This window comes from Mustela putorius, unplaced genomic scaffold (genome assembly GCF_011764305.1).
Source record: "Mustela putorius furo isolate JIRA1106 unplaced genomic scaffold, ASM1176430v1.1 tig00003834_pilon_pilon_pilon, whole genome shotgun sequence".
NCBI lineage: Eukaryota > Metazoa > Chordata > Mammalia > Carnivora > Mustelidae > Mustela > Mustela putorius.
Window position 1 is genome coordinate 29,221,618 of NW_025421987.1, and position 24,924 is coordinate 29,246,541.

Here is a 24,924-nt window from a genome sequence, read left to right on the forward strand (position 1 = left end):
CTCTTCTCATTTAAAAAGAAAGACATCGGGGAGTTTCTGGTAGCTCAGGTGGTAAAATGTCCAACTTCAGGCCAGGTCATGATCTCAGGGTCCCGGGATAGAGCCCTGAACATCGGCCTCCCCACTCAGTGGGAAGTCTGCTTGGCCCTCTCCCTGCTCATGCTCTCTCTCCCTCTCTCTAATAAATGAAACCTTAAAACAAAAAAAGGAGACATGAATCTAACCATCTCAAAACTTACAGTGCATTGTCTGTATCTTTCTAGCCCTTCTATACATAGGGCTAGATACAGAATCAAAATATAAGTTCCAAGTTTTATCATGATATGATATCTTTATCATCATATGATATCTTTATCATATCTTTAATGAAGTCACCAAAACTCATATCCTCCAAATCTTTAAGATGTGCATTTGCAATGTTTTTGTTATGTAATTGTTTTTAATCAAAGTTTATAATTTTATTGTTTTAATCAGTTTAATATTACAGTTGTGTACACAATTTTTTAAAGATAAAGACCATCAATTGGTGAAACTGAAAGGACAGGACAGAATGATAGCAGACTTTATAGGGAAGAAGACCAACTGTCATTATTTGAACCAAATGAAATCTTTGTATTTCTAAAAGGGGTGAAATCACCTTTGTCCTTCCAACAATATGTATATTATAACACACACTGAAATAGAGCATGATTTCTGGTGTTTTTTTTTTTTATGATGGCTCAAAAAGGAGAAAAATAAGGTTAAATGAAGTAAAATGCAAATAATTGTTGAATCTGGATAATTTACCGTACTATTCTCTTGAGTTTAGCATATATTTGAATATTTTTTTAACAAAATAAGTTGAAAATTTTAGGGTATCAATATCTATAGTACTACAGAAACCTATCATTTGTAATTAAATATGATAAAATTTTATATTCTAAACTAATGTGTAAGGGGCACATAGTTTTTCATAATTATCTTAAACAGCACACAAAATTTTTTTTAGATTTATAAAAAATTTTTTTAAGAATAGATGTCAATGACATGAAACTATGATATTTCTGATCCATTTAGATACCATACTCATAAAAAAAAGTTAATATGGTTGAAAATATTCTAGGGCTAATATATTTACTTATATATTAGTTAATTGATTGACATCCAGAGTTTTATTCCTGGAGTCTAAACTGTTTATCCACCATCTTTGAGACATATCCTACTGATTGTTTACATTATCATTTTATAGCAGAATATTTTTATTCTTGTTTTCAGTTTCCTAGTGCACTTAACATCATAAATTTCTTGCTTCCTACAATATGCTATACAATCATACTTAATAATTTTCAAGTGGAAATTGGGGTTATGGGTTATCAAGTTACTTGTAAAATATTCTTTCCTGTGGTAGGAAAATGGAATTTCAAATTTGGTATACATTGGACAAACTGCATAGTAAAATGCTTTACTTACAAGAGTTTGCTCTTAGATACATGTTGTTGAGTAGGTACCATGTATGAAATTACAACTAAATACTTTGTTGGCCAGCAGATGGCAAGACATAGGGCTAGATACAGAATCAAAATATAAGTTCCAAGTTTTATTACAATGAAATGCCATTTCTTGGGGAGCAAATGCAAGTAAAAATATTAAGAGTAAAATGGATTTTGTATTTGTAGTTAGGGTACAGCCACAAATCTTTCAATTAAATAGCTGTATTTAGTCATTTTAGTATCATGAAAGAAAAATTCAGTGAAAGATGTATATACCATTTTACATTGAAAATGTTTTTCTTGTACAATTTGAAAAGATTTATCACTTGAGAAGTATGCCAAATCTGGAATATGGAAGCTGGTGTGCTTTTTTCCTATCAAAGTAAAAAACCATGGGATAAAGCAGTTAAGAAGGGGAGGGTGGACTCATTAACATATTGACCTCACACTAGACTAGTAGTTTGACAGAATTAGTACTCAGGATTTGCATTTGTATAATTTGCTAAAAACAAAGTGTAAATCAAGCCTCAGAAACAGTAGGATCAGAAAATAAACAGATGTGTTGCAGTTTCTATAAGTCCTTTCTTCCCTAGGCTCAAAATCTACTCAAAGCTCAAATGGAGAGAGTCAAAGTTCACAAATGAGGTTATTAGAGTGTTCCAGAACTACCTAAGGAATGCTAAGACTTGGAAGGCCTGGCGGGCTTAAAACAAGCATGACACTATTTTCCATGAGTCTCTTGTCCTCAGAAACTACAGCTGAGTCTTGACTTAGATATCATTAAATCGGGTGGAAAAAAGACAATGAACAAAGAACATACCATTTCAATGGGGCTTATCTGTAAGTGAAGTAGGCTGTTTCTTTACAGTAAGAATTAGAGGGTTTTTAAAGGTCTCTCATCACAAAAAGACCTATTTTTCTACATACTCTAATTCCCCCACCCCCTTGCCCACATATCAGATATACTGAACTTATTGAAGTCTTGGTACATGTTATAATTTTTCTCTCTGAAATGCTGGTCCTTCCTTATCATCTACTATCTACCCTCTTATCCTTTAGTTGTTTTTGTTTTGTTTTGGTTTGGTTTTTTTGTCCCTAATTAATCTCTCTCTACTTTCAACTTCCCTTTCTTCACAAACAATAAAATATTGTCATGCTTTCTCCTTTCTAATGTTATACTTAATCATCTTCACACTCTTCCAGTGAAAGTAAGGGGTATCCCAAGGCAAATGCTTAAATGTATACTAATTTATAGTATGCTTTAATGTATACTAATTTCATCTTCAGCTATCCTCAAGGAAATGCTATTATTTGAATTGTCTTCTCTCAACTTTTCAAACATTTTCTCTATTGTTAATTCTTTTTTTAAAAATATTTTATTTATATACTTGATAGGCAGAGATCACAAGTAGGAAGAGAGGCAGGCAGAGAGAGAGAGGTAGAAGCAGGCACCCCGCTGAGCAGGGAGCCCAATTAGAGGCTCCATCCCAGGACCCTGAGATCATGACCTAAGCCAAAGGCAGAGGGTTAACCCACTGAGCCACTCAGGTGCCCCTGGTAATTCTTTCCAGCATATATAAATAAGGAAATCACTCCTGTCTACAAAACTCTTGACTGATCTCTATAGCCATTTAACTTTTAGCCTATGCTCTCTTACCTTCAAAGAGAAAATTTTTTTTTTTAAAATCTTCACTATTCTATTTCACATTCACTGAAATTATCTCTGTTAAACCTCAATAAAATTTATAATGTCTCAAGTTCCTGCATTGTGGATACACACCACAAAATATATAAGGGGTGAATACTATTTGGATTCATTTTTGAAGAGCCTAGAGATCTGTGTATAGTACATTTCCATTACCCAGATAACATTTCATTAAAGTTTTTTTGTACGTGTATATGTCTCCCATTAGACCTTTAGGTTTTAAAGAAACTACATTTTGATTTTATTTTTATCCTCAATTGTATAGTATGGTATTAATATTAGATAGGGATTTTCCTTTTATATATATTTTTTTCTTTTCTTTTGTCAACGAGTCACTTTGCTGTTCTTGCCTCATGATCATCCCAGGGCCCTATATGACCGGGTCCTTGCTCCTCTCCAACTTTACCTTAAAAGTTCTAGTTTCATGGCCAGCATTTTTTTTTTTTAAGATTTTATTTATTTGACAGAGAGAGAGAGCGATCACAAGCAGGCAGAGAGGAAGTCAGAGAGAGAGGGGGAAGCAGGCTCCCCACTGAGCAGAAAGCCTGATGCAGGGCTCAATCCCAGGACCCTGAGATCATAATCCGAGTTTAAGGCAGAGGCTTAACCCACTGAGCCACCAAGGCGCCACTCATGGCCAGCTTTATCCTATCTCAGAGCCTCTGCACTTACTCTTGCCTCTGTCTGCCTTCTCAAAGATCTTTGCTTGGCTAGTTTCTCATCACTTAGTCTCAGCTCCAATATTATTGTCTCCTCTCAGGGTCTCCCTATCTAAAGAACCACTTCTCCCCTCTTTGTCACATTATCCTATCTTTGTCTTCTTTATAGAAATTTACTGTCCCTGAATTTGTTATTTGTTTACTTGCCCCATAAAAGAGCCTCCTCTATTTTGTTCCCAGTATTTCCCCATGATGCTAAATGGCGCCTGGCATGTGAAAAGAGCTTGATGAATATTTGCTAAGGAGCTAGAGCTAGCAAGGTGGGATCTGAATCAGACTCTTTCTCCAAATCTGCCTTTCTCTCAAAACACTGCCTTCTTTGCTGTTAAAGATACAAAAGGAAAAGGGGGAAATTATTGCCACTCTCTAAGTCTTTTGGGGTCTGTACATGTTGCATTTTGGATCTTCCAGATGTTGACACCAAGATGGAATTAGATGTGCAAGGAATTTCCTCAGAGAAACATCCGGGGAAAATAAAGCCTACAGTGTGGTGATCTACCGAACAAAAAGCCTAAAGACATAGATGAAATCTTCATCTCCCACCCAGCTCAATAATTCCATTATTTAAGAGAGGGGGGGAAATAAAAAGGGGTCAAGAGCCCCCGAAGAGGTGACTGAGGAGTAAAGAGCAAGGGAAGTTGAAAGATTGTTCTAGTCCTTCAAACTTAAATGTACATCTTCCTTTTCTGTGATGCCTAGCACACTTTTATACCTCTATAACGAATGTTATCTGTGTATATTTCTAAAGCAGCTATAATGTACTAAAAAGAAGCAATAGATCATATCAATATTTGGATTCTCTAGAGTTTTTAGCACAACATTATAATGTAACCATATAGAAGTGTTGGGGGAAAAGAAGGATGAAAAGTGTCCACTTCTATCATTCATCTTGTTAATATTAAAACATCTAAAATAAAACATGAAGGTCTTTAGGCTGAAAAGGTACAGAAATTACATGAAAGGGACAGTGTATTGCATACTTTATGGAGTGTCTGCTTGTCTCCAATATATTCCTTAACTGGTCTCTCTAACCACTCCTGCAACTTACCAAAACAGTTTCCAAGAAGCCCTGTTTGTTCACAGTGACCATAACCAACAGTCACAATTGGCATGACCAGACAGGCACCTGGCTTATGCTTCTCCAATCCAAAGCCTTCCTGGTTGAAGCACAACCAAGATAGAATCAAGCACTTTCATGTACCTGAGCCTATCGCATGTAAATTTGGAATTCATTAGCACCCAGATTCAGCCATATAGTTTACCAATAGAGGAGGTCAATCTATATAGATCTAGAAATCCAGAAATGAGTAGAGAAGTGTAGAGAGTATATTTCCAAGGGTCCTAATGACTTTTCAGTTTGCAAATTTCAGTTCTTCCTATAGACTGGCTGGATGTCTGACACTGAATTTCAAGATGTGTACCTAAACCATTAACATACTATTTCTTTTAAGCTTTCAAGTTAGTTTCTGATACTTATAACTAAAAAGATTTAATTCACCAAGATATTGAACAGACCTGCTAATGAGATAATTATTACACTGTGTACCACTATCTGGTGGTTTGGTCTGTATGTTTACATGTTATATTTAACTTTAACATTTTTCTAAGAATCTGAAATATTTCTCTAAGAACCAACAATTCAGGTTGGGTGTATGAAATGAAAAGGAATAGCTGGGAAAATTAAAGAAGTTTTGGTTTTGTTTTTTAACTCTTTATGGTAAAGTTTTTCATAAGGAAGACTGATAAGAAAACTAACAATTATAATCAAATTTATTACTTCATGAAATACTTTGCTAATTATATGCTGAAACTTACAGCTATTATTCCACTTCTTTATCAGTTTCAGTTAAAATATTAGTATTTAATTGAATGCTAAAATTGGATGTTTACCATAACTCTAGTTCTAAACATTGTCTAGCCCATCTAAGCAACCTTATAATCAATAATAGATACTGATTCATACTGTACCTTTAACTAGATAGAAACCCATTCACAGAACTAAAGGCTATATATAAGTAATAAAAGGCTGTACTGTTAACTGCTGAATGGCTTTTCTGGTTAAACAAACAAACAAAAACCTCACCTAATATAACACAGAAGAGCTGTTCAAAAAAATTAGAAGTAAACAAGTCATGCAAATAGTTCATCCAGTTATAGAAAAAGGTGAAATTTAGGTATTATTGAGGTAATGTTTGAGATGAGGCATTTGGCTGGATACTTCCAGAAACAAAATGAAACTGAATGATAGTATTCTTATAAACGGAATAGAAAATAAATTCTATTGAAAGATTTTGACCCAGAGATAACAATCTTGAAGGATATATGAATGCAGAAGAGGAAATGTTTTCAAGCCAGTATGATAGGAGAGACAGCCAGATCTCTTTTTCATTCTATAAAAAGGTTAGGATATTATTAAAATGGCAAAGTAAAAGACACCTATTTTGCTTTGTTTTGTTTTCGCTTTTTTTCATCTTTTTATCTTAACATTTCATTCCCCTATTCAAAACTCCTCTCTCGCCTTTCAATTTTTATTGTTCTTTTTTCTCTGGTTCTCTAGCACCTTTCTTTCAACAAAATTCTCTATTTTATTAGTGCAATTATTTCTAGCCAGTACTTAGAAAAACATTTGTCTAATTAATTTAATTCTTCCCATGATGTGGGGTACGAAGAATAAGAGTTTCTCCCTTCATTTGTTTCTTCAGCAATCAATTAATTTCTACCTTGTGCATCAAACTGTAAGTTACTAAGACTCAGACTTTTGTCCTCTAAGGAGATATTAGAGGCAGAAATGAAGGAGAGAACCTGCTCTGAACTGTTGATTATCTTTACAGATGTTTTTACATGTGAAATATACAAATTGGAACATGGTTAATTCTAGCTGGCCGTAGAGGTCAGAAAAGTTTTATTCTTAAAATTAAGGCAAGATGGACTGCCTGTATAGGAGGAGGAGGACTACATTCTAGGAAAAAGGAATATTTGATCATGCAAAATATTTTGGGGGTAACAAGCATTCCAAGAGTATTGGCAAATAATGCAATTGGTCATAGAATGAGTAATTATGAGTATGTGTCAAAAAATGATACTGGTGGGGCACCTGGGTGGCTCAGTGGGTTAAAGCCTCTGCTTTAAGCTCAGGTCATGATCCCAGGGTCCTGGGATCAAGCCCCACATTGGGCTCTCTGCTCAACAGGGAGCCTGCTTCCCCCTATCTCTCTGCCTGCATCTCTTCCTACTTGTGATCTCTCTCTGTCATGTTTCAGTTTTACACCATAAGCAGGGAAGCTATCAAAGATGTTTAAGTCCTGAAGCAGAAACATAGGGTGTTTACTGTAGAAGATCCTGACTAAACCTGGGGAGTCATTGAAATGATTTTTTGAGAAGTGTACTATTAAAAGATAATTATCCAAAAAAGTAAAATGACTCATACAAATACAAAAAATAACATGTTGAAGATTTCAAGTTATTAGAGAAATACTTGGATATTATAATTAGTTGAAAAACTGGTTATACAAATGCACAACAGCCAGATCATACATAATCATGGTAGTCTGATTCCGAACTTCTACAACAACCAGTCTAAGAAGCCAAATGGCAACCTCTGTCTGCCCAGAAGAGTCAGGATTTGTCAATGCCTACCCTACTTTTTACTTCTACTTCCAACTGATGACCAGTTGGAGAAAGCCAAATATACTCCCCACACTAATCATTTAAGGTGTCTCCCTCCCTTCTAGTAAGCCCACCTCCAGCTTCTGCATGCTAAATACTTGAAGTCTTTTCTTCTTTTCACTATAAAGCTTTCCCGCTCACATGCCTGCCTTTGAGTCTTTGCCAGTTGTAAACAATGGTGACTGACTCCCTTGATTTAATAAAATCTGAATAGTTTCTGTTTTAATTTGGGTGGCTTTGGTCTATCCCACAGTTTTCCTAGAGATTCCATCAAGAGAGGATCTGTACTGCCCATTGAGATGGAGTCTAGAATTTTACCAGGTACAGTTCTGACAGAAGCCTCTTGTGACTATTGCTCCTGGCTTGTTGGGTCAGTGTCATCGTGGACACTCAAACTGATGGTCAGTCACCTCTGAAAGCATTGACTGAAAGTATCTCCTGGTGAGTGGAAAACCAGAGATTACTCTCTCTATCAAAACCAAGCTCTTTGGACTAAATAATGAATATGGAACGAGAATCTTGTTTTGTTTTATTGGTGACCCACAACATAGTTTGTCCAAAGAGATGCTAGTCCAGTGAAAACCTCAAACTCAACAGGTTTATAGGACCTATACCTCTATTCTACCCTATGATTCTTGTTTTTATGACAGGCGATAATTTTAGACAACACAACAGAAAACAGAAACACAAAGGAGAGCAATAGTGGATAAAAGAAATGGTCTGGGAAAGGAGTAAGGTGGCAGAGGTGTAGGAGATCTAAATTTCTTCTGGTCCCAGGAATTCAGTTAGATAGTTATCAAACCATTCTGAGCACCTCCAAACTCAACAGGAGATTGAAGAGAAGAATAGCAGTAATTCTATGAACAGAAAAGTGACCACTTTCTGGAAGGTAGGACGTGTGGAGAAGTAAATCCAAGGCAATATACAGGAAGGCAGACTGCAGGGGAAGGGAGCTGGCTATTGGCAAGTGAGAGAGCAGTGGAGCACAAAATCAGAACTTTTAAAAGTCTCTCCACAGAGTGTTATTGTTCCAGTGGCTAAACACCATGTGGAACGCTTGCTGGGACAGTGTGGTCTCAGGACCTTTGGGGTCACAGAAAGACTGGGGCTTCCTAGGTGTGTCAGAGTTCCCAGGGATGGGAGTGGAGGAATGCTGGCTGCAAAGATGGAGCTGAGGAGTGGGTTCTCAGCTTGGGGTTGTCATAAACTGTGATCTGAGGCAAAGTTGAGCCACTACTCTTTGAGCAGAGATAAGCAGCGGATCTGGGGAGACTGCCTCACTTTCTGCACCAGGAGAAGCAGCACAGGAGTGTGCTGAGAATCTGCTGGGTTTGGAGACTCCAAAAAGGGCCATGTGCCAGAGATAGAAATGCTTGGTTACAGACCAGGTGAGAATGGAATGCAGCCGAAGACCAAGGAGACAGGTGTTATTGCTTTTCTCCAAGGGCTTACTGAAGCCCCCAAGCTCTCAGCTCCTCCAGAGATTAGGAAGCCACCATCTTTATTCTTGCCCTCCAAATCTGTAAGAAAAATGTTCAGGGAACAAAAGCCATGGAGAAAAAACTAAAGGAGCCTAGTTAGCCTGGCCCCAGGCAAGGGCAGTGACATTCTGCCTCAGGTAAAGATATTTGATAATCACTGCAATGGGCCCCTCCCCCAGAAGATCAGCAAGAACATTCAGCCAAGACCAAGTATACCAATCAGTGAGAACCGTAAAACACCAGGGGTAGGGGAATACAGCCCATAGGATTCATTGATTTTTTCCCATGATTCTTTAGTCTTTTGAAATTCAATTTTTAAAATTTTTGTTATTTTTTTCTTTTTCTATTTTCTTAATTATTCCTCTTTCCTATTTTTACCAACATCTTATCAATACCTCTTTAAAACTTTCTTCTCATTTTTAGAGCCATATTCTAGCCCCTCATTGTATTTATTTTTGTATACATAAAAATATTTCTTTGTTTAAAATTTTGGAGTACAGATTATTCTAACAGACCAAAATATACACTAAATATAGCATATGCCTTTATTCTAGACTCCAGTCTGATCACACTCTCTTTTAATTTTTTTTTTGCTTTTTTCAACCAAACTATTAATTCCTTTTTTGAAAACTCTTTAGATTTTCAATGCTACAGTCATATTCCATTCCTTCATCGTGTTTACCTTTATTTTTGTACATATTATTTAACCGACAAAAATACACACAAAAAAAACCAAGTGTGTGGCTCTGTTCTATTCACCAGACACACTGGCCCAGATGGACATCACAGATACAGTCAGAACATTCCATCCCAAAGCAACAGAATACACATTCTTCTCTAGTGCACATTCTCCAGAATATTCTCCAGAATAGATCACATCATGGGTCACAATTCAGGGCTCAACCAGTACCAAAAGTTTGGAATCATTCCCTGCATATTTTCAGATCACAATGCCTTACAACTGGAACTCAACCACAAGAGGAAAATTGGAAAGAAGCCAAATACATGGAGGCTGAAGAGCATCCTTCTAAAGAATTAATGGGTCAGCCATGAAATTAAAATTTAGAAAATTAATGTAAATAAATGAAAATGAAAACACAAGTGTTCAAAATCTGTGGGACACAACAAAAGTGGTCCTGAGAGGAATGTATATAGCAATGCAAGCCTTTCTAAAGAAACAAGAAAGTTCTCAAATACACAACCTAAACCTACACCTAAAGGAGCTCGAGAAAGAACAGCAAAGAAAGCCTAAACCCAGCAGGAGAAGAGAAATAGTAAAGATTAGAGCAGAAATCAATGAACTAGAAACCAAAAGAACCAATCAACAAAACTAGGGACTCATTCATTGAAAGGACAGATAAGACTGATAAACCCCTAGCCAGACTTATCAAAAAGAAAACAGAAGGAACCTGAATTAATAAAAATCATGAATAAAAAAGGAGAGATCACAACCAACACCAAAGAAATACAAACAATTATAAGAACATATTATGAGAAATATGCTAGCAAATTAGATGTATGAACTACCAAAACTGAACCAGGAAGAAATAGAAAATCTGAACAGACCCATAACTACTAAGGAGATGGAAGCAATCATCAAAAATCTCCCAAAAAACAAGAGCCCAGGGCCAGACAGCTTCCCAGGGGAATTCAACCAAACATTTAAAGAAGAATTAATTCCTATTCTCCTAAAACTGTTCACAGAAATAGAAACGGAAAGAAAACTTCCAAACTCATTTTATGAGGCCAGCATTAGTTTGATCCTAAAACAAAGACCCCATCAAAAATGAGAATTAGAGACCAATATTCTTGATGAACATGGATGCAAAAATTCTCACCAAAATACTAGCCAATAAGATCCAACAATACATTTAAAGGATTATTCACCACAAACAAGTGGGATTTATTCCTGAGCTGCAAAATTGGTTTAAGATCTGAAAATCAATCAATGTGATACAACACATCAATAAAAGAAGAGCAAGAACCATATGACCCTCTCAATAGATGCTGAAAAAACATTTGATGAAGAAAAGCATCCTTTCTTGATCAAAGCTCTTCACAGTGTAGAGATAGAGAATATATACCTCAATACCATCAAAGCCATCTATGAAAAACCCACAGTGAATATCATTCTCAGTGAGGAAAAACTGAGAGCTTTTTCCCCCAAAGTCAGGAACACAGCAGGGCTGTCCACTATCACCACTGCTATTCAACATAGTACTAGAAGTCCTAGCTTCAGCAATCAGACAACAAAAATAAATAAAAGGCATCAAAATTGACAAAGAAGAAGTCAAGCTCTCACTCTTTGCAGATGATATGATACTTTATGTGGAAAACCCAAATGAGTCCATCCCAAGACTGCTAGAACTCATGCAAGAATTCAGTAGAGTGTCAGGATATAAAATCAATGCACCATATACAGTTGCACCCAAACCATAAGGCACCTAGAAATAAATCTAGCTAAAGAAACAAAGATCTACTCAGAAAACCATGAAGTACTCATGAAAGAATTTGAGGAAGACACAAAGAAATGGGAAAACTTTCTATGCTCATGGATTGGAAGAACAAATATTGTGAAAATGTCTATGCTACCTAGAGTAATCTACACATTTAATGCAATCCCTATCAAAATACCATCAACTTTTTTTCAAAGAAATGAAACAAATAATTTTAAAATTTATATGAAACAAGAAAAGACTCTGAATAGCCAGAGGAATGTTGAAAAAGAAAACCAAAGTGGGAGGCATCACGATTCCAGACTTCAAGCTCTATTACAAAGCTGTAATCATCAAGACAGTATGGTACTGGTACAAAGACAGACATATAGATCAATGGAACAGAATAGAGAGTCTGTTGGGAAAATTGGACAACCACATGCAGAAAAATGAAACTGGACTATTTCCTTACACCACACATGAAAATAGACTCAAAATGGATGAAAGACCTCCATGTGAGACAGGAATCCATCAAATCCTTGAGGAGAAAACAGGCATCAACCTCTTCGACCTCAGCCACAGGAACTTCTTCCTAGAAACATCGCCAAAGACAAGGGAAGCAAGGGCAGAAATGAACTATTGGGACTTCATCAAGATCAAAAAAAAATCAAGAAAAAAAATGTATGGGAGAAGACAAACACTTGGAAGACATACAATGTCAAGACATACAATGGGAGAAGACATTTGCAAATGACATATCAAATAAAGGGGGATAAAGGGATAGTGTCCAAAATCTATAAAGAACTCATCAAACTCAACACCCAAAGAACAAATAATCCCATCAAGAAATGGGTAGAAGACATGAACAGACATTTCTGCAAAGGAGACATCCAAATGGGCAACAGACATATGAAAAAGTACTCAATATCACTTGGCATCAGGGAACTACAAGTCAAAACCATAGTGAAATACCACCTCATACCAGTCAGAATGGCTAAAATTAAAAAGTCAAGAAATAAGTGTTGGCGAGGATGCAGAGAGAGGGGAACCCTCCTAAATTGTTGGTGAGAATGCAAGCTAGTGCAGCTGCTGTGGAGAACAGTACAGATATTCCTCAAAAAGTTGAAAATAGAGCTACCCTAGGACCCAGCATTACTGAGTATTTACCCTAAAGATACAAATGGTCTGAAGGGTCATGTGCACCTGAATTTTTATATCAGCAATGTCCACCATAGCGAAATTATGGAAAGAGCCTAGATGCCCATCAATAGATAAATGGATCAAGAAAATGTGATATATATACATATATACATGTATTTATAATATATAATACTATGCAGTCATCAAAAAACGTGAAATCTTCCCATTTGCCACAATGTGGATGGAACTAGAGGGTATTACATTAAGCAAAATAAGCCAATCAGAAAAATACAATTATCATATGATCTCACTGATATGAGGAATTTGAGAAACAAGACAGAGGATCATGGGAGAAGAGGGGGCACATGAAAGAAGATGAAAGCAGAGAGGGAGACAAACCATAAGAGACTCTTAATCTCAGGATTAAGAAGAAACAGAGGATTGCTGGAGGTGAGGGGGGTGGGAGGGATGGGATGGCTGGATAAGGGACATTGGGGAGGCTATGTGCTATGGCTAGTGCTGTGAATTGTGAATTCATGAATCACCTGTATCCCTGAAACAAATAATCCTGGTAATTTAAAAAAATGGCCTGATTCCATCAACAATAGGAACAAATCACAAACAAATAGTAACCAATAACAAAAATGCATTGAACTGAGAATAAATAGTGAGGAACTCAATGCATAGTGGGATTCAGATCTGATGGTTCTGACTTACCACATTGACATAGACTAAACACTTCATTTTAGTGATTCTTCCTTCTATTCTTTTCAGTGTGCCTCTGAATCAGAACACTGAATACCCTTAGAAAGGTACAACAGAATACCTGGACAATCATACTCAAGGGTTTACTGAAGTCCATTCCTATTCTTCCCAAGTCTTCAATAAAAACTTAAAAAATAAATTTCTCTTTTCATTTGGTCTTGATACAATATCTAAGTGATCTCTAATTTGTTCAGAGAACAAGTAAACCTGTTAAAGGGTTCCATTTACTTGCTTTTGTATTAGCAGAAAGAGATAATATTCTAAGATACATTATAATTTTTCTAAAACACAATTCATTATGATGGTACAACTTATCCAAGGAATAAAAAACAAACTCTCTTGATAGACTAAAGACTCTATAAATCTGAAATGAAATCAGGTATACTTTTAGATTTAACATATTTATTGATAGTGAAGACAATGGGTAAAAATTTTTCTGAGATTATGACTCCTCTTTTTGGGCTAAGTTCTCACTAAAATATATCCTTTGAGAGCCCAACAAAAACAGGCTTTTGCAATAGAAGAAAAACCTTCAACAGCCTCTTTCCTAGGTGTTATTATTTGCACATGAGTGATCTGGACAAACATTAAGGTTTTAACTCAGCTTGATGGGAACCATCAAAACCTATTGCTGCTGATACAGTAAGACAAGGAAACAAAAGGTAAGTGGGTTGGAAAACAGGCTGTTATAGAAGACATAACACTTTATTTGTTCCAAGAAGACATAATCATCTTTGTAGAAAATCTAAGAGAACTGATCAAAAAGCTCCTATAACATATTAGTGATTATAAAAAAGCTTTAGGATACAAAGTTAATATACAAAAGTCAGTTGCTTCCAATATACCAGTAATGAACAAGTGATATTTGAAATGAAAAACATAATATAATTTACATTAGCACCCTCCCTGAATTAAATATTAGGTATCAATCTAAGGAAACATGTACAAGATCTATATAAGGAAAACTATAAAACTCTGATGAATGAAATCAAAGAAAAACTAAGTAAATGAGAAATATTAAATGGGCATGGATAGGAAGATTTAAGAATAAGATACCAGTTCTTCCCACCTTGATTGATGTAGATTTGATGCAATCCCAACAAAATTCTCAAACTTATTTAATGGATATCAATAAACTGATCCCAGAGTTTATATGGAAAGGAAAAAGACTCACCCATGCAATTTTGAAGAAGAACAAAGGTGGAGGAATGACGCTGCCCAAAGTAAAAACTTACTCTGAAGTTACGGTAATCAAGTCAGTGTTGTATTGGTGAAAGAATAGACAAACAGATCAATGAAACACAATAGAAAGCCCCGAAATACAGTCAACCGATCTTTGACAAAGAAGCAAAAACAATACAAGGGGAAAAAAATAGTATCTTCAATAAATAGAGCTGGGAAAACTGGATATCCACTGCAAAAAAAAAAAAAAGGAGAGAGAGAGAATCTAGGTACAGACCTTACATAATTCACACACAAAAAAAATTTTAGAATATATTATAGACATAAATTGAAATTCCAAACTGTAAAACCCCTGGAAGATAACCTAAGAAAAATCATATATAACCTTGGGTCACTTGAAAGAAGTTAACTAATTCAGGGAAAGTTATGTATGCAGATCTTTTTCACACAGGAATTATTCAATTCGCTCCCAATCCTGTACTGCAAGTTCTGGTTGACCTTTTTGTTGTTGTATAATCATGGTGATTATCTAATGAGAGCAGCTGTGAAGTATTTAAGAATGAATAGAATGCAACAGACCAACATCATTAGTGCTGATAAGGTCACTTCTGATGAGGTTCCAGAGCAAATTATCTCTGATGCCTTTTCTAGTCTCTGAGATTTTCTGGTTGAAGATCATAAAAAAGCTACTTAGGAAGATGTGTAGGAAGGCAACCTTACCCTTTGGCAATAAGTCTTTGCCAAAAGGCAATACTAGAAACTTAATATGCAAACAATGGCTGACCATATATGAAAATAGAAGCATCACTCATGACCAGTCTGGAAAGTCCAACCACAAAGTCTCAGACCAGTCAAGCCTTGGTCAATGACTGCTAACTTCCCTAAATTTTTTTTCTAAAGATTTTATTTATTTATTTGACAGAGATCACAAGTAGGCAGAGAGGCAGGCGGTGGAGGGTGGGGGGGAAGCAGGCTCCCCACAGAGCAGAGAGCCCGATGTGGGGCTCAATCCCAGGACTCTGGGATCATGACCTGAGCAGAAAGCAGAAGCTTAACCCAGTGAGCCACGCGGGTGCCCCTAACATCCCTAAATTTTGCCCCCATTTCTTATTCAGGGCCAACCTAAGGTCAAATATGCTATCCAAATCAATCTTAAAAGAAGCCGACATTTAAGTTAGCCCATGTCCAGTTTCCCCCTGCTAACAACCTCCATTAAAAGCATATCTGAAGGGGAGCCCTGCATCAGGCTCTCTGCTCAGTGGGGAGCCTACTTCCTCCTCTATCTCTCTGCCTGCTTCTCTGCCTACTTGTGATCTCTGTCAAATAAATAAATAAAATATTTTAAAAAATATTTTTAAAAAAAGCATATCTGAAGTCCTCAGGAGGAGCAAGATGGCAGAGAAGTAGGAGACCTGTTTTAACTGGCTCTCTAAAGTGAGATAATAGGTGCCTCGTTAGCGCAGTAGGTAGGGCGTCAGTCTCATAAAGTGAGATAATTATCTACCAGAACACTCGGAACACCCATGATATCAGCCTGAGCTCTAGGATTATACACTTCTGGATCTCTATAGGGGCAGAAGATGCCAGTCCAGAGGTAAAGCATACTGGGAAAGATCAGACTGATATCGGAGGATAAACAGAAGTGGGAGGGAGCCACCAGAAGTAACCCATTGGAAAGCAATACCCCAATACAAGAGCATCCTGTGATTGGGGACCAGCATTATCTTGGAGCCTGGCTAAAAGTACTCAAAATGAGCAAAAGATAAGACACAACTGGTGGAATCAGGCAGGCACAGGCATGGGCCTAAACCTAAAGACACAGGACGGCCACCTCCAGTTACCACCCATGCCAGAAAGAGTGTGGCTGAACCCCAAGGGTTGTGTGGCTTGCATTGTGACCATTCCTGCCCCTGCATGAGGGAGTCTGATGACAGCACTGCCAAGCTCCCTAGAACTTTGGTGCACTGTGTGACCAGAGACTGATCCACTCCCCTGCTGGCCCTGAGAAAGCTCTGTCCTGGAGCTAGCCAGCGGTCTCTAGGATGGGCCGAGGGTCTGGACTCTCCCAGCCTCAGTGCAATGACCTGAGCTTACAACCACTGTGTGACCAGAGACTGATCCACTCCCCTGCTGGCCCTGAGAAAGCTCTGTCCTGGAGCTAGCCAGCGGTCTCTAGGATGGGCCGAGGGTCTGGACTCTCCCAGCCTCAGTGCAATGACCTGAGCTTACAACCGAGGTCTGTAGTCCAGGCAAAGGCAATCACCAGAACTGGGCTCCCTGGACCAATATGGCTCACAGTTTTGGTATGGCAGGTGTGTGTGTGTGTGTGTGTGTGCGTGTGTGCAGAGACAAGCAGACACTTAAGGTGACCCCTGAGATGGTGGCTGGAGATGTGCTCTGCCTGTGGGAAGTTGCACAGCTCAGCAGAACTTGCAGAGGAGGGTCTGTGTACTCTGCACCATACATAGGGAGCAGACTGAGGCTTCTCTCTGAGACGGAGGTCTGGGTGCATTTTAATTTCCTCTAATCCTCCAAAAAGCCACAAAAAGCTGCAAAAGAAAGAACAAGGGGGAAAAAAAAGCACCTTCAGCGAACAAAAGACTGAAAAACCACAGAGCCTGAGAAAAACCTCAGTTTCCACAGAGCCCAGCACCTTGATAGGGAGAAGGAGGACTCAATCCAGTCAAGACTGATTGAAAAACAATGAAGCAGCCCCTCCCCTAGAAAGACAGACAAAAGAACAAGAGGACATCCACCACAGGATCCCCATAAACCTTTAAAATCCTAATATCAGGGTAAAACAATATATTAAGCACCCCATATTGCCCTAAACCTGTATATTTCATAGATACAACTTTTATTTTTAATTCATTCTTACTATTCTTGTTCTGTTTAATTTTTTTTAACCTACTTACCATTCATTACAATTAGAGGTTTAATACAATATAGCCCATAATAACCTTTTAACTTGAACTTTTTTCATACATAAACCTGTTTTTCTTTTCTCTTTTTTAAATATACATATAGATATAAGCTTCAAGATAATCCTCTTTCCCTAATCAATACTACCCCTATATATGAACCAGTTTTAATCTCCTTTATCTCTGGAAAGTTGAGTCCTTTAACAAAGATATCAAGATACACCCAGGAAGAATTAAAATAACCTTCCTCACCCACACTGAGCATATATAACCACCCTCCCGTCTTTTTCTTCTGTCAGTGTTTCTGTGTATTTGTTTTTGGTCTGGTATATAAATCTTATACTTGGGGGTTCATTTTGCCTGGGTTCTTTCTTTTTCTTGTCATTTACTTTTGTTAGTATTTTTGTTTGTCTTTTTATTTTTTTTTTTTGTATACCTTATAAATCTTACCTTTGAGGCCCATTATGGTTGGGTCTTCACACTCTCTCTCACTCTCTCTCTTTTTTTTTTTTTTTTTTTTGTCTCTCTCTTCCTCTCTCTCTTTCTTTCTTTTTTTTTTTTTTCTTTCTTTTTTTCTGGTGACTTCTGATTGCTCAGAATCTTCCAGGGTACACCTTTCTTGGATCATGGCTATATATTCAGCTACATATCCCTTCAACCACCTCTCACCAAAATGACTAGGAAGAGGAATGCCCAACAGAAAAAAAATCCAGAGACCGTGGTATTGGATATGATATTGAATAGCATATATATGCTATTGGATATGGACATAAACAATGTGTCAGAAAGAGAATTCAGGGTAACAGTTATCCAAGCAATGGCTAGGTTGGAGAAAGCCATTAATTACAACATGGAATCAATGAGGGCAGAAGTGAGAGTCACTCAGGAAGAAGTTAAAAATGCTATCAGTGAGATCCAATCTAATCTAAACTCTCTAACAGCTAGGGTAACCAAGGCAGAAGATATAATTAGTGATCTAGAGGATAAACTGATAGAGAAAAATGATCAGGAGAAGGCCTAGAACAAACATCTTAGAAGCCATGAAAACAGAATTAGGGAAGTAAATGACACCATGAAACATTCCAATGTCAGAATTATTGGGATCCCTGAGGGGGAGGAAAAAGAAAGAAGACTAGAAGATATAGTTGAACAAATTCTCTATGAAAATTTTCCCAGTCTGGGGAATGGAACAACTGTTCATGTCCTATAGGCAGAAAGATCACCCCCCCAAGATCATAGAACCTAGAAATACCTTGACACACCTGATTGTGGCACTGTTGAATCATAATTTAAGAGAAAAGCTCTTGAGGGGAGCTAAGGGGAAGGGATTCCTTACAAAGAGAGGGAGTCCATTAGAACAAGGTCAGACCTGTCCACAGACAAGCCAGAAAGGGCTGGCAAGACATATTCAAGGCATTGAATGAGAAGAACATACATCCAGGAATACTTTATCCAAAAAGGCTGACATTCAAAATGGATGGAGAGATAAAGAGCTTCCATGACCGGCAAGGTTTAAAAGAGTATGTGACCACCAAGCCAGCATTGAAGAAATATAAAGGGGGATTCTATACATGAAGAGAGAATCCAAGAGTGTCATAGAACAGAAATGTATAGATAATCTATAAAAACAAGAACTTCACAGCCAACATGATGTCAATAAAAACATATCTTTCAATAATCATTCTCAATGTGAAAGGACTAAATGCTCCCATAAAATGGCACAGGTTGCAGGTTGGATAAAATGATAGGACCCGTCTATGTGTTGTCTACAAGGGACCCATTTTGAACCTAAGGATATGTCCAGAATCAAAGTGAAGGATGGAGAAGCATCTTTCATGCCAATGGACCTCACAAGAAAGCTGGGGTAGCGATTCTCATATCAGATAAATTAGATTTGAAACTAAAGACTGTAGTCAGAGATAAAGAAGGGCACTACATCATTCTTAAAAGGCTCTATCTACCAAAAAGATCTAACAATTGTAACTATTTATGCCCCCAATACAGGGGCAGCCAACTACATGAGAGAACTGTTAATCAAGATAAAGAGTCATATTGATATGAGTAGGGGGATCTTAACACACCACTCTCAGTAACAGACAGATCATCCAAGCAGAAAATCAATAAAAACAAGAGCATTGAATGACACATTTGACCAGATGGTCCTCATAGAAATATACAGAACATTCCACTCTAAAACAACAGAATACTCATTCTTCTCGAGTGCACATGGAACATTCTCCAGAATAGACCATATACTGGGTCACAAATCAGGGCTCAACCAATACCAAAAGATTGAGATTATTCCCTGCATATTCTCAGACTATGATGTTTTGAAACTGGAACTCAACCACAAGAAAAAGTTTGGATGGAATTCAAACACTTGGAAGCTAAAGACCACATTGGTTAAGAATGTTTGGATCAACCAGGAAATTAAAGAAGTTACTTCATGGAAACCAATGAGAATGAAGACACTTCATTCCAAAACCTATGGGGTACAACAAAGTCGATCCTGAGGCATTAATACATAGCCATCTAAGCCTCTCTCAAAAAATCTGAAAAATCCAGAATACACCAGCTCTCTTTACACCTTAAAGAGCTGGAGAATCAATAACAAATTAAGCCAACTCCACACATAAGAAGGGAAATAATCAAGATTAGAGCAAAGATCAATGAGATACAAACTAGGGATATAGTAGAACACATCAATGAAACTAGAAGCTGGTTTTTTGAAAGAATCAGTAAGATCGAGAAGCCATTGGCCAAACTAATCCAAAAGGAAAGAGAGAGGACCCAAATTAATAAAATTATGAGTGAAAAAGTAGAGATCACAACTAACACCAAGGAAATAGAAACAATCATCAGAAAGTATTATCAACAGTTATATGCTAATAAGTTAAGCAACCTAGACAAAAGGAATGCATTCCTGGAAACCTATAAACTTCCAAAACTGAATCAGGGAAAAATTGACAACATGAATAGACCAATATTTAGTAACTAGATTGAAGCAGTGATGAAAAACCTCCCAAAAAACAAGAGCCCAGGATCTGATGGACTCCCTGGAGAATTCTACTAAATATTCAAAGATGAAATAATACCTATGCTTCTGAAGCTCTTTCAAAAAATAGAAATAGAAGGAAAAGTTCCAGATTCTTTCTCTGAAGCCAGCATTACCCTGATCCCCAAACCAGGAAAAGACACCACCAAAAAGGAGAATTTCAGACCAATATCCCTGATGAATATGATGCTAAGATTCTCAACAAGATCCTAACAAATAGGATCCAACTGCACATTAAAAAGATTATCCACCATGACCAGGTGGGATTCATCCTTGTGTTTCAAGGATGGTTCAGCATTCGGAAATCACTCAATGTGTTAGAACAAATCAGTAAGAGAAGAGAGAAGAACCACATGGTCCTCTCAGTTGATACAGAAAAAGCATTTGACAAGGTACAGCATCCATTCCTGATTAAAACATTTCAAAGTATAGGGATAGAGGGAACATTCCTCAACTTCATAAAATCTATCTATAAAAAACCCACAATGAATATTATCCTCAATGGAGAAAAGATGACAGCCTTCACTTTGAGATCAGGAACACGACAAGGATGCCCAGTTTCACCACTCTTATTCAACATAGTATTAGAAGTCCTAGCAACAGCAATAAGACAACAAAAAGAAATAAAAGCTATCCAAATTGGCAATGAAGAAGTCAAACTCTCTTTGCAGATGACATCATACTTTATATGGAAAACCCAAAAGACTAGTCCCCCAAACTACTAGAACTCATACAGTAATTCAGTAATGTGGCAGGATACAAAATCAATGCACAGAAATCAGTTGCTTTTTTACATACTAACAATGAAAATATAGAAAGGGAAATTAGAGAATTGATTCCATTTACTATAACTCCAGGAACCATAGGATACCTGGGACGAAACCTAACCAAAGAAATAAAGGATCTATATTTGAGAAACTATAGAACACTCATGAAAGAAATTGAAGAAGACACAAAAAGATGGAATGCCATTCCTTGCTCATGGATCTGAAGAATAAACATTGTTAAAATGTCTATACTGCCTAGAGCAATCTATGCTTTCAATGCAATCCCGAACAAAATTCCACTGGCATTTTTGAAAGAGCTACAACAAACAATCCTAAAATTTGTATGGAACCAGAAGAGACCCTACATTGCTAAGGAAATGTTGAAAAATAAAAGCAAAACTGGGGGCATCGTATTTCCTGATTTCAAGCTTTCCTACAAATCTGTGATCACCAAGACAGTAAAGTACTGGCACAAAAACAGACACATAGACCAGTGGAACAGAGTAGAGAGCCCAGATATGGACTCTCAACTCTATGGTCAAATAATCTTTGACAAAGCTGGAAAAAATATACAGTGGGAAAAAGACAGTCCTTTCAATAAATGGTGCTGAGAAAATTGGACAGCTACATGTAGAAGAATGGAACTCTACCATTCTCTTACACCATACACAAAGATAAACTCTAAATGGATAAAAGTCCTCAACGTGAGGCAGGAATCTATCAAAATCCTAAAGAAGAACATAGGCAGTAACCTCTTTGACATCAACCACAGCAATTTCTTTCAAGATATGTCTCCAAAGTCAAAGGAAACAAAGGCGAATATAAACTTCTAGGACTTCATCTGAAGATCAAAAGCTTCTGCACATAAAAAAAAAAAAAAAAAAAAAAAAAAAAAAAGTCAACAAAACAAAGAGGCAACCCATGGAATGGGAGAAGATATTCACAATGATACTACAGACAAACGACTGATATCCAAGATCTATAAAGAACTCCTCAAACTCAACACACACAAAACAGATAATTGTGTCAAAAAATGGGCAGAAGACATGAACAGACACTTCTCCAAAGAAGACATACAAAGGGCTAACAGGCGGAGAAAAAAATGTTCATCATCATTAGCCATCAGGGAGATTCAAATCAAAACCTCATTGAGATGCCACCTTACACCAGTTAGAATGGCCAAAATTAACAAGACAATAAACAACAAGTGTTGGAGAGGTTGTGGAGAAAGGGGAACCCTCTTATACTATTGGTGGGAATGCAAGTTGGTGCGGCCACTTTGGAAAACAGTGTGGAGATTCCTTAGGATATTAAAAATATAGCTTCCTTATGACCCTGCAATTGCACTACCAGGTATTTACAGATGTAACGAAAAGAAGGGCTACCTGTGCCCCAATGTCCATAGCAGCAATGGCCACAGTTGCCAAACTGTGGAAGGAACCAAGATGCCCTTCATTGGACAAATGGATAAAGAAGATATGGCCCATATATACAATGGAGTATCATCTCTCCATCAGAAAGGATAAATACCCAAATTTTGTATCAACACGGACAGGACTGGAGGAGATTATGCTGGGAGAAATAAGTCAAACAGAGAGTCAAGTATCATATGGTTTCACTTACTTGTGGAGTACAAGGAATAACATGGAGACATTGGGAGATGGAGAGGAGAAATGAGTTGGGGGAATTCAGAGAGGGAGACAAACCATGAGAGACTATGGACTCTGAGAAACAAACTGGGGGTTTTGGAGGAGAGAGGGGTGGGGGATTGGGCGAGCCTGGTGGTGGGTAATATGGAGGGCACATATTGCATATGGAGCACTGGGTGTGGTACATAAACAATGAATTTTGGAACACTGAAAAGAAATAAAATAAAATAAAATGGGAAAGGAGCCCTCTATTTATTTTTATTTATTTTTATTTTTTATTTTTTATAAACATATATTTTTATCCCCAGGGGTAGGAGCCCTCTATTTAAATAATTAAAATCGTTTTAATCATTTAAATAGTATACACATTTATTTTTTAAAATAAACATTTTGAGGGGCACCTGGTTGGCTGAGTGGGTTAAAGCCTCTGCCTTCAGTTCAGGTTGTGATCTCAGGGTCCTGGTATTGAGCCCCACATGGGGCTCCCTGATCAGCAGGGAACCTGCCTCCTCCTCTCTCTCTGCCTGCCTCTCTGCCTACGTGATTTCTCTCTGTTAAATAAATAAATAAAATTTTAAAAAATATACTTTTTGATGTTAATTTACGTATAAGAAAATGCATTCATTTAAAAAAAATTAAAAAGTGTATCTGAAGTCATTCCTTTTTTTCACTACAAAGCTTCCTAAATCCCCTACTTGCCTTTTAATCTGCCAAAAGCAAGTCATGGAGGCTGCCTACAATGATACAGCAAACTTTAAATAAATAATCTCATTTTTTTTTCTCATTTGGGGGTCTTCATTGCTATATAATCTAAAAAAGAACCTCTGAAATGTACACATTTATACATTAAGAATATTAAAATAAATGTGGGCATAAAGCCCAACTTATTTTTTCCCTCCTAGGATCACAGAGGGAGATTGGGGGAGATGGAGGGAAGTCAATAAACTTTTACAGGATAGGATATGATTTGCACATATATAAATAAGTATCATTTTGCTTTACTGTTCCCTTATATTTGCAGGCTTGTAAATAGTTTTCATGAAGGGAGAAATGCCACTAAGATAATGACCTGATTAATCTTGACTTTGCTCCCCCGCACAAGAAAAACAACCAACAGCTATTCAAGAATAATACACTGCTGAGAAAATCCTAGAACATGAGGTGAGGCTGAAGCACCCATCGCACCCCAGCCCTACACAAGAGAGACCAAGACAGACTATATTAGAAGGGTAAGAAAAGCAGCTATATTTGACCACATTGTTCCCTCTACCATGCCAGCCTAGCACTATGAGAGGTTCCAGGGCAAAGAGCCCCCCAGCATTGTAGGTTGCTTTGTAGGAGACCCTACTTTGATTTCTTATCACAGGGATTGCGGGAGAATCTGCAAGGCTCAAACACTTGGAATTTGGCTGTATCTGAGAAAGAAGAGAGGCTTTAAATGATCAGCACATAAATCTTGGCAGGCCAAGTACTTGCAGTACCCAAGCACTAATCCCAACTGGAGCTTTTGCTTATCTGCAGAACCATCTCAGGGTGTATTCTATCCAGGGAACTCAGTGGGATATAGATCTGCCATATTTCCCCGTCTGAATAGAGAACCTAAGCAGAGGACATAGGAAGCTTCATAGCCCATTCAACACTGCTCCATACAGTGGTTTCCATCATCTGCAAAACAAAACCAGTGGCCTCACCTAGCCAGGGAATTCAGTGTGCACTTAGATCTGATTCAGTTCTCCAAAAAATGAGCTATATACAGACCCAAGGTCCTGTCCTGATGTCTGACAGGGCAGGGAAGCAAATTCATAGGCCCAGCTCCTACTGAATATAGTACCCAGTTCCAACCATCTAATAAACCTAACTAAAGAATACATATAACCACAGAGCCCATCATATAGCCTCAGATGGGTAGGGAACCAAGCCAACAGTTCTATCCAACTGTTCATAACCAATGGCACAACACCATCCATCCC